Here is a 9,101-nt window from a genome sequence, read left to right on the forward strand (position 1 = left end):
TCTTTGGAAGGCATATTTTTGGCAAATTGCAGGTTTACCAGTTTTGGTAAATCTAGCAAAGAATCAAATACCATGGTAGTCACGGGGGAACACTCACGTAACGTCGCCCTAGCGCAGAGCAAGGCAATGTAGCCATTTGTGTAGTGCAAGCGGTACGCAACAGGGCACGAAAATATAGAATGGAGCATAGTGAATCAATAGAATATTGGCCAGCTCATCCCTGGGAATATTGAACAGTAGAGGTAAGCGGGATGACCACTCTTAATGACACAAGTCATTTTTAAAGTGAAAGATTCCTTCCCACAGGCTGTAAATGAGCAAGTGTACGCCCAGTGGCAGTAAGCCAGCTGCAAACGTATTGGCGGCTTGGTTGATGAACATGGCCTATTGGATTTTAAAGATATGAAACAGAGGGGCATATTACCAAGGGTGGCGATAGGCAATTATCGCCGGTTTAGCGGCTGTTTTCTACCGCTAAGCTGCAATAATTCTATCGCTCTATTAGCAAGCTGTCGCTAACTAATGTTAGCAAAAGCTTTTAGGCGATAGCGAGCGGTTTGGGGCCCGCTTTGCAAGTCAGCGATATTTATTGCTAATGACTTGCAAAGTGGGCGTAGCCAACCTGATAGCGACTGGAAGAAGTCGCTAACATCGCTATCGCCTATTAGCAAGGCAGGCGTAGCGATGGAAATATTCCCGCTATCACCAAAAACTAACGCCTGCTCATACCAGTTCTTAGCCATGTTATCCAATGGGAGGTAGATAACATGGCTAAGAATTTTGTCGCTAATACATGAATATCGCTGTATTCTCAGCGATATTCAAGCATTTCGCCTGATTTTTATCGCTTTTGAGATAAACCTTGCTAATAGCAAGTTATCTCAGTGATAAAAACCGGTGACGCGCGGCGATAAAAATATTGCCGCTAACCCTACTTAGCGATAAATATCGCTTATTTGTTGGTAATATGCCCCAGAGTTTTGGACTCCCAGACTCAGAGCACTGGCGTTATATAGCAGTACGACATTGGGATATATCACAATCCGTCAGACCACCACATGCTAGCAGGAAACCTACCTCATTCGAGCCTGGATGGTATCTAGAAGTATGACCACCGATTGTTATCAGACATATACGCATTCCTCAACACTGCCACCAAAACCACACATACACCTGCTAGGAATAGAAGGGAGGCAGAATGTGAACGCACTTTTACCGAAATGAAGTGGACAGGATGTTACATCGAGCTTGCACATCATCCACTAGTATGTCCGGCAAAGAAACACTACTAAAAACTGTCCATTAATGGTACTACACTCCGGCATGTCTGGCTCAGTGGCAGAAGAGAAAGGACGGCAAATGTTGACGCCATTGCAACCAGTCTGGCATGCTTGTCCACTTGCTGTGACACTGCCCCAAACTTCACCGCTACTGGACAGATGTTTTAGCAGATGTTGACCAGTTGTTCCATACTGAGATACCCCGCTTCCCTTGCTATATTTTGCTAGACCGCCCCAACATTCAAACATACCCACTGCATATCAAGAGGGGGAATGCCATCACCCTTGCACTATGCGCAGTAAGGCAGGATCTACTGTCTAGATGAGGTACGGATACGGGAACCAACCCACACAGGCTGGCTGCACAAACTCTGGGACTTACTGGGCATGGAATAGTTAACAGCTGTAATAACTCATACTTTACACAAATTTGAGAAAACTTGGGGAACATGTATCAAGCACCTTTCTTACATCTATCTAAAACTCACCTGCCCAGTATATCTACGAGTCCTCAGTCTCACATCTACAGCACAAACTGACAATTAGATTGTCACCATTACAGGTTATTGACAAGATCTCAAAGCATTATCCAGAAGTGCATGTCTTGTTTTATTCTATTTTGCTAGGTGATTTCCCTCCTGCTTCCCCCTTCCAATTACCCTCTTTTGTGTTATATTCCTCGCCGGCCATTGGATGTAGGCGACAGCTGTTGTATTTTCCTTTAAAAAATAAAATAATTGTTACAATCCTAAAGTTAAAGATTCAACTCAGTCAATTCAAAATTGTCGATACCTGCTATGGAGGAAAGAAGAGCACACGTTGAAAGAGGAAAACACCTTAGAGGATTGTTTATGTGCAGGAATGTGTCCCATCCAGCCCTTAAATAATCCAGCCTACAATGCAGGCATCCTGGTGCAAGAGTGCCTGAATTGGCGTCAGACAGCAGTATGTGGATCAGTGCAGGCAGAGGGCCGGACACTGACATATCTTGATGGATATGGTGCATTCCTGGCCTCTCCCTGGTTACTTGCTCCTCTGCACTGTGTGAATATGTTAGATGTTATGAACCTTTGTGCATGCACGTGGTCTTCTTCCGGTAGTTTGAATGGTGGGACCCGAAAGATGACAGTTATGGTGACTGTGGAGTTTGATTATGTGAGCCACCTTGCCCGACTTGGTAAGTCTGGAGTAATACAAGGCAGTGCCCCAGGAAGTGTACCATGGCTTCGCACGAATCCACCCATAGATTCTTAAGCTCACCCATATTTACCAATACGGGTATACATGTGATTGCGTCAGAATGGTGCGCCTTCCCAGGCGTACCGAGGAGAAATGTCTTAATGTCTCCTCTTGTTTTGCTCTTTCAATTTTTGCAGCTCACGTATAAAGAAGAAAAAGCCTTAAAGGATTGTTTTTGTGTACGAAGATCTATCTTCCTCCACAAAAACATTCCTGCCTGTAATGCAGAAGCACTTACACCCTTGCACTACATGATTTAGCGCAGCAGTTTATGCACCAGAGCAGTCAGGGGGCAGGAATGTGCCATATCTTGATAGATATGGTGCATTTATGCCTTTTCTCTTTCACACACAGTGTATTTCTGCATTATGTTTTGTGAAATAATTATAAATATGGCCAATAGACTCTTTTTTGGAACTCGTAAATCTACACCCAGAGGAGGCAGAAGGCTGTAGCTGATGAGAGTTCCAGAATGCATCTTGGGCAGAAAAACAAGCAGGTTGCTCCAAATCTCTTCTTAGTTCTCAGAGCAGTTAGTGGGCAAAGTATTAATAGTCCTCAGTTTTGGCTGTCTGGGCCACTTTGGCATTACTACCAAGGGTCCAAGTCTGAAGGGGCGCCACTTAGAGGATTAGGGTCCAGGTGGGTCCAGGTGAAAGTTCAAAATGACTGTAGCTTTTTCCTTCCCTGAATGTTTGAACAGTAGGCCAGCAAACTAGCCATTGTAGTCACTCTGGGTTCAAGTGATGTAGCAGGATTCAAGCACCAGGGCAGGCCTCTGGGGGTTCAAGGCAGGATCTAGGCAGCAAATCAGTCCTACGCAGGGCAGCAAAGCAGTCTTGTAGAGTACACACTAGGTACAGGAGAAGGGTGGCCCCTAAGAGGCCTTCAACAGGTCCAAAAAGTGAACTGAAGAGCACGTCTGAGGACTAACTTTTTATTGGTGCCTTCTTTGTATCAGAAGACATTTCTAGAAATTGTGCTTTGAAGTGGTTGGAATTTCCTGACTCACCTGACCTGGCTCAAAGCTGGTTGCAATAGCATACATTTCAGCATAAAGGGGAGGATAAATGAAAAATATTTTGGGGTAACTTTGCAGAAAGGGTCAAGTCCAACAACAGTACTTACTCATAAGTAAGGCAGGTATGATATGATGGATATGATTTTGGTTATTACTGATAAATATTTATAAAATAATCTTTTTTTGTTTGGCAGATATATTGGCACATTTGAGGAGATTTTCCGTATTGTCTCTTTGAAAGTAGCCCTTGTAGCCCCTTCTGTATATTAAACTGTGTACCTTAATCTCTTGCATAAGTCATTTCTGTCATTATGTTCCAGCTGGTGATATTCCTCTTTTTAGTTGTGTTAATTCTTAATTAAACAATTTGTTGGTGGTTTTCAGTCCAGATGTTCTATTTGTCAATATGGGGGGGTTGTGGGGGGGGGGGGGGCAACCTATCCTGGATGTGAGTTATATTCTCCTCAAGAGTTGTAAGTATCACCTCTGGGCCGAAGGCATTACACTGTTGTGCTCTTATCTTGAGATAATATTTATTGAAGGATTCCTACTTAAATTACAGTGTCCAGCTACAACAGATTTAGACATTGTTAAGTTATAAAGAACTTGTTGATATGCTATGTAAAAGAGATTGAAGGAGATATGGGAGTAGTCCAAACATGACCATGACATTTAGGTTTGTAGCTTCAAAGATTGTTTAAGTTGCCTAGTGTGGTATTCCAAATGCGTTGGGCCACTGTCTTAGACTTAGATGAAACAAATGGTAGCTAGGTACTTGATGAGATTGTTGCCCAGTCAAATGTTGCGTTGGTTAGTCTATAGGTTGCCATCATTAGACATGTTGTGCTATGAGTGGTAGGTGCAAAGCCAGGTAGAGGAATTGTAACAGAAATTTTGGATCAGATCTTGGAGACTAGTAGATGACTACTATGATAAATTATTCAAACTGTGTGCAATAGCCTGTGAGATATTCGTATGATGTGTGGTATATGCCCAATATTTCTGTGCAGTAGATATGAGAGGAGCATTTGTTTTAATTCTCTACATTTGAGAATCACTTTAACCTCTGGTAGGGTCAGCTTGTCAGTATGGATAGTAAATGGTTATATCTCAACCAGATATTCTTGTCCAAACATCATCTATTGTGTCACCAGAAAGGTTGTTAGGCTGATTGTGTGCTGAGGCCTAAGCTTAGATCCTAATGATTATCTGTAGTTTAAGTAACAGGTCACTCAGTGTTGTAGTCCGATCCTCAGAGACCTCAGTGTCGATACTTGGTGAGTCTTGTAAATGTAAATGTAAATGTAGTGGCACTTGTATAGTGCACGAATCACCCATGAGGCATCTCGGCACTTGTACGAATACTGCTGAGGAACCATTCCTGGCCTTTCCCTGTGAAGTGCCCACTCGTGGGCACCTCCAAGGTGAAGACAGGCATCCTAGCGTTGTTGGGGCCATTGTGGAGATTAAGCAAGCTATTGCCCAGAGTTGCAGAGTGGGACCCATGATTAGAATAGGCACCGAGGCGAGAATTATCAGGACCGAGGTAGTTGAGCCCAAGACCTGCGGAGGCGGGAATTGAACCCTGGTCCCGGGTTAGGCCTCTGCGTCAGGGTCTGCCGCTCTAACCATTGAGCCACACTTCGTCTTGTGATCAGTGACAGGTTCCTCAGTATAGTTTCTGTTGTGGGACAAGTTTTCAATTAAAGGCTTAAGAAGCAATGTCCCTTTTTGGTGACTGTTGAACTGAGGTAGAGGCTATCATTCCTGTTGTGTTGAGTTTGAGGTCCACCTTGGTTGTGATGAAATTGACCTTCAATTGGTAAAGTTATTGGTTCTCCTCGAGGAGGTTAGCTGCAAGTCTGCTGTCCTAGCATCCATCATAACCTAGCAATGTGATGCTGAGGTAGAGTCCATGTTAATTTGTATAATTTGATAATTAGGAAACCCATCTGAGTCACTGCCTTTCAAATTTACATCACAGACACCAGAGAGCTTGGCTGGAGGCCTGACCTGCCATCTAGCACAAAGGTATGAAACAAATGCCATGGTGGGGACTTGAGGAAAGGTGGACCAGTCTTGCCATGTTTGAACCACAGATGAGATGTGAATAAGGATATAAAAAGAAGGCTCCCAAAGTTCTAAACAATTTGAGTATGGGAGTATAGCACTGTCAGCAAGTTGGTTATTAATTTGAGAAAGGTTTACCCTTCCATACTTAATAAATACACCATGGTTAGTTCTTTACACAGTTCTCAGGGCACCGTTTATCAAACATTGATAAATGTGGCAGAAACAGCAGGCAGTTCATCAGAGACGTGTATTCTATTCTAATTGCATTTATATAGCGCTACCACTCCTGACGAGTGTGTTCGATTCAAGCAGTGCCAAACTTTTTAAGTCAAGAAAGCAATATAATCAATTCCCAAATCAATTGAGAAAAATAGAGAAGAATTTAAGAAACAAAAAATACCAGATTTTCTAAATTGAAAAAGTGGACCGAGAGATATGAATGATACAAATTTTAATGACGTAAGATTTGTCACACAATCCCAATGCAAAGTCCTAAGGTGGGATCCGCTAATCAAATTCAAATCTGCACTTACGTTGGATAGTATCTAAAAGTTACACAAAGTTGGCAATGCGCTGCCAGGCATTACTTTGGGTCAAGAGGACATTTTATATGTCGTGCACGGGCATTCCCATGCTACCACCCATGGGTATTAACACAAATCACTACATACAAAGAATCACAGACAGTGATTTGCACCACAATACTATGCCTCCTCGTAGTAGGTGTAATGAGGGGAAACGTTTATATTTCTCTTCATCTTTCATACTTTGCAAGCATGCTGCATTGTATAGGACTCTGTGGTGCGCTGCATTACTTCGTAGTGAATCTGTGGGCACATTTACTAATCTTCCATTCAATGCAGGGCACAAAGCAAAGTTGTTGTTGCTTTCCATGAAAGGGAGACAGCATAAATGCACCATTTCAACTAAGATATGGTGCATTCCTGTTTCTTCTTAGCACTATGCTGACCACCGCCAATGAATGCAGGTACCCTTGCACAATGGTGTTACAGGCAGGATTGTTTTTGTGCAGAAAGGGGCACAAAACAAGAAACAATCAATAGAGGCGTGTTCTTCTGTCTACATGTGTGGTCTAGAGTAATTAATAAGGAAAAATAAAGATATTTTTCTTTGTTATGCCTCACTGGGGAGGGCATAGAATGTTCATGCATTTACAGGTCTACAAAAAGACCTGGCTCACTGGTTAGAGTGGCAGACTCTGAAGCAGAGATCGGGCCCGGGACCAGGGTTCAAGTCTCGACGCGGCAGGGTCTTGGGCACAATGTCCGCGGACTCCATAATTCTCGCCTCGACGCCTACTCTAATCATAGGTCCCACGCTGCAACTCCGGGCAATAGCTTGCTTAATCTCCATAACGGCCCCTACAACACTGGGATGCCTGGCTTCACCTTGGGGGTGTCTAGGAAGGGCATCTCACAGAGAGAGCCAGGAAGGGTTCCACAGCGTTATACAGCGCCGGGACGCCCCGTTGGGGTAGCTGTGCGCTTTACAAAATACACTAAAAGTCCATGCTCCAACCATGGAATGCTTCCCAATTTGAAATGTACCATAATGCAGTGCTAGCATCTGCATTGCATTCCATTCCATTACAAAGCCACACAAAGACCATGCTAATCAGACCTTGTGTGGCTCTGTTAATTTCAAGTAAGCCTGGTCTTTGCATTACCCTGCAATTGCTGGCGTGACCAAAGGCTTAGTAAATCTAGGCTCAGGTCCTTAGTGAATGGAATGATATTGACTCTGCTGTAATACTCAACTACCATCTAGACCATAGTGAACAGTCTCTTATCCTCAGAGCAGCACCTAATTGGTCAGACCTCAGAGTTAATGGGAGAGATAACAGGTTGCTTGCATTGAGCCCCTTAACGTACTAAGAACAGTGTAACGAATCAATTTGTTCATCCATTGATAAATACCTTCATTCATTTATTCAGCTAAGTATCTCATCTTTCATTTATTCGTTATTGATTTGAAATTCTAGATCATATTCACGTATCCCTCTGTCATTACATTTTAATACATATTTGCTTTAATAGTACTATGTAAAGCATAGTGCATTGATTTTAGGTATATAGCACTACTATGTAAAATCTGCTAGCATCTATGTAGCTCCTGCGATTCCTGAGGTGCTGTTTAGCTTTTTACTTCCATTTATGAATCCATCTTTAGTTGCACCAGCAGCTTTTGATCATCTGTCAGTGTGTGTAAGGCCTTGCAATCACTGGTTGTCATGGTGTTAAATGTATTCAGTTTTGAAACTTCCATGATTTCATTTTCTTTGAAGATGATTTTCTCAAAGGTTAAAATCTCTGCTAGAGACATCGTGTTGGAAGGGCAAAAGGTGGACTTGGTCATAAATTGGCAACTCCCTCTTCAGTGGCACTTTCTTTTTCTTAGAAGAAGGCTTTGAGCTTCAATTTGTGGCAGAATTCAGCCATCTCTCGATGTAGACGGAATTTATCGTAAGTGGGCGTTGGGATGAACCCCAATTATTTGTTCAAGACAGAAATATGTTCTTCTGATAGGGGTACATTTGCTAGATTTAATATCAACGACTGCTGTTGCTTGTCCCTGGGTGCTGTTCTCTGCTCTTGCTTCTTGTCACTATGCCTGTGTTGGTGTCTTCCCAACTGACGTATTTTCTTTTTTGATTTTTCCTGGTATTGACATTGTCCTACAAAAAGGATGTCTTTACCCGGATGGAATGTGAGGTGGCTGATCTCCCACAGAGGGGTTTATCAGTCCCCAAAAATTGTGGGGGAAAAGGGTGTGTGAGAAACTGGCCTGATATATGATGTCCACTAATGTTAGTGGGCACCTTGCACCAGCCCAGACAACGCTTATGGTGATTTAGGAGGTCTTAGACAACCTTAGAAATCTTTCCAAGTGGTAGCAGTGGAGAGCAGCCTTCAGGCTTAGTCCAGAAACAGTGTAAAGCAGCTTGTTTTACCAGAATAATAATAATAATAATAATAATCCACATTTGTATAGCGCACAATCACCCGTTAGGGTCTCTAGGCGCTGGGGGCCGTCGGGAAGATTAAGCGAGAGTCGCATGGTGCTGGGCACCCCTGCCGCTGGAGCCGGGAATCGAACCCTGATCCCCAGATTCCAGCGTCAGTCGCCCTGGCCGCAGCGCCACACCTCTCCTACAATCTTATAGTATAGATTAAGTGAAAAAGAACCACACAAGGTATTTATAAAAATTAGTATTTATTATAGAATACTCTCTAACATGTTTACATATCTCCTACATGGAGATAAACCCAATACTTTGCATAGAAATACAGTAATTAGCACGAAATACACAGTGGGCCCTGGGGGGGAGCAAACCATATACTAAGAAAGTGGTATAAGAACCATGACTCGGGTCAAGACAAGGTCAAGAGGACATAGAAGGGCCGGGGACCTAAGAAACCACCCAACACCCAAGAAGAGTATATAGGAACCCCATAGATAGAGTGTGC

Source organism: Lissotriton helveticus, chromosome 3_2, assembly GCF_964261635.1.
Source record: "Lissotriton helveticus chromosome 3_2, aLisHel1.1, whole genome shotgun sequence".
NCBI classification, from domain to species: domain Eukaryota; kingdom Metazoa; phylum Chordata; class Amphibia; order Caudata; family Salamandridae; genus Lissotriton; species Lissotriton helveticus.